This window comes from Tiliqua scincoides, chromosome 2 (genome assembly GCF_035046505.1).
Source record: "Tiliqua scincoides isolate rTilSci1 chromosome 2, rTilSci1.hap2, whole genome shotgun sequence".
Taxonomy (NCBI): Eukaryota; Metazoa; Chordata; class Lepidosauria; order Squamata; family Scincidae; genus Tiliqua; species Tiliqua scincoides.
In genome coordinates this window covers 260,914,017-260,919,104 of record NC_089822.1, presented here as the reverse complement: position 1 = coordinate 260,919,104, position 5,088 = coordinate 260,914,017, and the positions used below count along the sequence as shown (strand labels likewise).

Here is a 5,088-nt window from a genome sequence, read left to right as displayed (position 1 = left end):
TGCAAGCAGCAAGGGTTAAAAATGCTTCCCTCAGTGTTCCCTGCATCTTCTTATTAATTAAATAAAAAGATTTAGGTAGATCTGATCGTGTATTTCCCACATCATGTCTAATTTGGCCCTCAGCCTAACTGCCAACCGGTTAAGTTCTGTGATGGAATCTGGCATGGACACTGGCCAATCTGGGCAGAGCTACAATATTCTGAGCCTAGCAGAAAAGCCCAGTGCCTTCACTGGATGAACGTCTAAATTCTGTAGGTTTACATGCAGATGATGCAACTTACTCCTAAGCCAACATGACTGGAGCACTTCCTTTCCCAGAGCAATTCTGCTAGGCTTAGTATTTAAAGTGCTATTTTAAAAGGCATTTCTGCACTGGATCTGAATAGTAGTCCTGCTAGTATTAATACAGGAGTTTTTAAGCTCTGAGAAAAGCTCAAGGGAAATCATATCCTCTGACTTCTTGTTCCAGAATTAAGAGTCTTATGTTTAAAACCAACAGTTTCCTTTTCTGGATGGTTGCTTGGTCTCCAGTCCTTGTCTTCATCACTATCAGCTAAAGTGCAGCATATTTAGAACCCCTAATACCCTGCTTTCCCAGAAAATCTGGTTCTAAAAACTACGTTAGCTATACTGAGATTTTCTTTACCCACCCCGTTTTTTTTTTAACTTAAAATTGCTCTCCCAAACCTATTTGCCCTCAGAGGTGCTATTGCAAATGGCACTTTCAGGGGCAAACAGCAACTGGAAGAGGAGTTTTAGTAAGAAGATGCCATGGGAGTTGAATGCACTCACTTCTCTCTAGTTCTGATCTGCTTCAGCTCACCCCTGCTACTTCTAAAAGAGAAGTTGAAATATACTGTACATGATTACATGTATAAAGAATTGTCTCTAAGCCCTTACGAGCCCTGTGGACACTGTCTATGCTTACAGGGAAACAGAAGGACACCAGCAAGCTCTATCTTGGCTGAACTTGGTTTCATTCACTGTGTTTGGGTAATGGTTGTCTGCAGAGGGAAAGGCTGTACCTGGGGAGGAGTTCCAGCATTTCAAATCATGAGAAGGATATCTTCCTGGACATGATGTTCGCAGGCTGGGAGAGTGGGGTGGGGTAGATCTTGCATTCTAGCATACTCCCATTCCCCCTATAACTGTAGTGATTGCCTCCTTTAGGAATAGGGCTTTTGATTCAGTTATGCACTGGCTCAGATGCTTCAGCACTTCTACATATACACTATTATTCTTTTAACACAGCGATTTTTGCAGACTTCCTTCTTTCAAGAGAACTTCCCACATCATCTTATCAGCTGACAAACGTCTACCATAGGGCCGGAATGTGCTGTCCAAGCCTGCGGGACATGTTTTGGAGTTCATGCAGTGTACTGCCTAAGCTTGCTAGGTCTCCCTATTGCCATAAGAACATAAGAACAGCCCCACTGGATCAGGCCATAGGCCCATCTAGTCCAGCTTCCTGTATCTCACAGCAGCCCACCAAATGCCCCAGGGAGCACACCAGATAACAAGAGACCTGCATCCTGGTGCCCTCCCTTGCATCTGGCATTCTGACATAGGCCATTTCTAGAATCAGTAGGTTGCACATACGCATCATGGCTTGTAACCCATAATGGATTTTTCCTCCAGAAACTTGTCCAATCCCCTTTTAAAGGCGTCCAGGCCAGACGCCATCTCCACATCCTGTGGCAAGGAGTTCCACAGACCAACCACACGCTGAGTAAAGAAATATTTTCTTTTGTCTGTTGTAACTTTCCCTACACAATTTTAGTGACTGTCCCCTTGTTCTGGTGTTGTGTGAGAGTGTAAAGAGCATCTATCTATCCACTCTGTCCATCCCCTGCATAATTTTGTATGTCTCAATCATGTCGTCGTCCCCCCCGGCGCCTCTTTCCTAGGCTGAAGAGGTCCTAATGCCGTAGCCTTTCCTGCATGAACTGATGTGCAACCTAGAAAGCAACTATCTCTCTGTTGTAGATACACACTGCAGAGAGCATTTCATTGTGGTGAGCAGGTTGTCTTGGAGGAAAGCTTCTTTGCTACTGCTGAAGAAAAAAAGGAGCTGAATTTCTGGTCAAACATGAAAGGCTCACCATCATTATTAAATATATGAGTGCAACAGATTTAACAAAACCCATTTTTAAAACAAAATAAGACCTGAATTAGAAAGAGTGGATGTTTTTGTTTAGGGTTGACAAACTGGACCCCAAGCAAAACTACGTTAAAATCAATGGATTTCTGTGGGCTGTGCTGACCCATCCGTGAGGTGATTGAGGGGGTCACCTCTGCCCACTGCTGCTCCTCTCAGTGCCTGGATTGGAAAAGGAGGAGGGGGACAGACCCACCAGACGTGGTGTCACTAACCTGAAAGTGATGTCATGGCCAGAAGTGACATCATCAAGCAGGAAAACATTTTAACTATCCTAGGCTGCAATCCTATTCACACAGGAGTAAGCCCCATTGACTATTACTATTTACAGCATATACATTGTAGCCTGTTAAAAAGTACAGATCTGCCCAAATGCAGTCACATACTCTGTTGGCAGCAAGTCTAATATACTGAAAATAAAATATTGAAATGAATGAGGATCCACCTGAAATTGGCTCGAAACACACTTGGTGAGTTCCGATCCACAGTTTGAGAAACATGCACTAATCCATGTGAGCTGAGCGTGTGTGTGTGTGTGTGTGTGTGTGTGTTTGCCAGGAATCTGGCTTGGCCTCAGTCACATGATGGGAAATGGAACACAAGTCTATGCACTATCTCCCCCCCCCCCCAATGCAAGAAAACTGGTGCCACATTAAATGGGCTACTTCCAAAGCCCCACCTGGACCCCGCTTCTTCCAAAGCCAAGCGCTGCGTCTGGTGGAGAAGGAGGCGACCCTCTGAGCACTGCCTGATGCAAGATCGGGGAAGGAAATGGCCAGGAGGAGGAGGAATAAGCCCCTGGAGAGGGCTGGGCTGGGCAGGGCAGGGAAGCTACTGAGCAAAGCACTGGCTGGTGAGACGGGTGGGAGGGGACCAAACCAAGGGAAAACAATGCTGGGCTTCAGGGCGTGGAAGGGTAAGAGAGAGGCGTCCTTTCCCCAGCTTTCTGCTCTCCCTTATGCCCAAGCAGCAGCTCAGACAACAGCTTTGATACCAGTATGCCCAGCTCACAATATGGAAATATCCCAAGATGCCCAGTTCACCCATAAGGCTCTTCTCTGACCAAAAGCCAGCATCTAAAAATCCCTCTCAGAGAACAAGCTAGCTGTGGTATGTTCACAAGGGTAAGACAGAAAGTCATAAACAAGGGCCATAAACAAATAAAAGGGATGCATAGAGTACCAGATCCTTTGTAATGGATATCTCTGTAAACAAATTGCCGATGCGTATCGAATTGCCCTCCTGAACATCCTGAGGATCAAGATGTTGATCTGATAACCAAGCCAAAGGTTTGTGGGACTGTTGGTCTGTTATTTTTCTCATGCTTACCATAGATGTGTTTTGCTCTCTTTGTGTGCTCTTGTACCCCCTCCCCTACCTAGACCACCCTATAAAACCAGCATCATTGTAATTGTTCAGGGTCTCTCCACGTGTGTGTGTTTGTGGAAGGCCCCGTTTGCAAACGAGTAAAACGTTAGAAGTCCTTTGAATTCTCCTGTTGCCTGTTTGTTTGCCTCTCCAAAAATCCAAAGAACTGTGTGTGTGTTCATTCGGGAACAGCTTGCAACGGGATGCCTGTGCGAAGAGGCGATGAGTGAGCGATGCTGCATTCTGACGATCAAACTACACATGAACGCATCACGCGTGTTGTTTGGTGCTGCGTGTTTCAGGCTGCCAATCCTATGCGCGCTTACCCGGGAGCAAGCCACATGAGTTTGAATAGGATTTCTGCATAGGATTGGGCTGTGTGAGTGTCCTTGGTAGTTAAACAGCAGCTGGCGGGAGGGGGGAGGACGTGGCATAGCTAGAGGGGGTGCAAAGCACTGTTTTGCAGGGGGCTTCACCCTAGCGTGCAAGGGGCCCCTTCCCTTTGGAGCCACTCCAGGCAGGTTCCTTGCACGCTGCAGTGAGGCTCCCTGCAAAACTTAGTGCTTTGCACCCCCTTTAGCTATGCCACTGCAGGGGGGGTGGCTGATCAGACTTGGGCCATAATGCATAGGGAGAGTGGTTTCCAATGTGGTCCTGGTGAAGATCCTGCCCTCAAAGATGTCACTAGCTTGACATGGGAAGTGTCTGTTGTCAAAAGTTAGCTTCCCCTCTGAGGCCAATAGTTGCTTTTTTGGGGGGGGGGTGTCAATTTGCTGGGACTGCAGCATCGTGGGAAAGGGTTAAATATGCTCTCCCTGTGCCTTGTAGACCCAATCCTGACAGCTCCATCTTGGCCTCTAACTGAAACAAGCAAATCTCACAGGGTTGAACAACAAAGATAAGATGGAGTTTGGCCCAGAGATTTGGACTTGAGTGACCAGTGACCTACTGCCCTAGTCCCAGAATTCATTTGGTCATGAATGATTGCTGTATGGGGAGGGAATTTTCCAGTCCTGTATCCATCCCCTACAAGATCTTGCACACCAGAGTCAGCCCATTTGTGGAACTGAGAGCCCTGTCCTATGCATGTCTACTCAGAAGTAAGTACCATTATAGCCAATGGGGCGTGGTTGGCAACCTTCAGTCTTGAAAGACTATGGTGTAAGCCTACAGCACCCGGTATTCCCAGGCGGTCTCCCATCCAAGTACTAACCAGGATGCTTAGCTTCTGAGATCAGAAGAGATCGGGCATGTGCAGGGTACTCCCAGGTAAGTGTGGATAGGATTGCAGCCTGAGAGAGCAACTTCAGGTAGCAAAGTGTGTGTATGCGAGGGTGCCCACCCTCATTTATCCACTTGCCTCCATTGCTTCTCCTCTTGGTCCCTTGACTGAAAAAGCAAGAGAGGAAGAAGATGTGGAGGGGTGAGGAGAATGGTGGTCTAGAAGTAGCGATTTTCAGCCAGTGTGCTGTGGCACATTGGTGCGCAGCAAAAGGTCCACTGGTGTGCTGCAGGAGTTTGGAGCAAAGCAGATGAAATAGCTGAAAAACTCTTCTGGGTTC

General features: G+C 47.1%; 1 protein-coding gene across 1 annotated transcript in view; it reads left to right on the top strand.

Moving 5' to 3' along the window:
- Positions 1-5,088, top strand: part of LOC136639120 (zinc finger protein RFP-like) — a 573,475-nt gene that overhangs the window by 129,963 nt on the left and 438,424 nt on the right. The gene's annotated exons all lie outside the window — the stretch shown is intronic.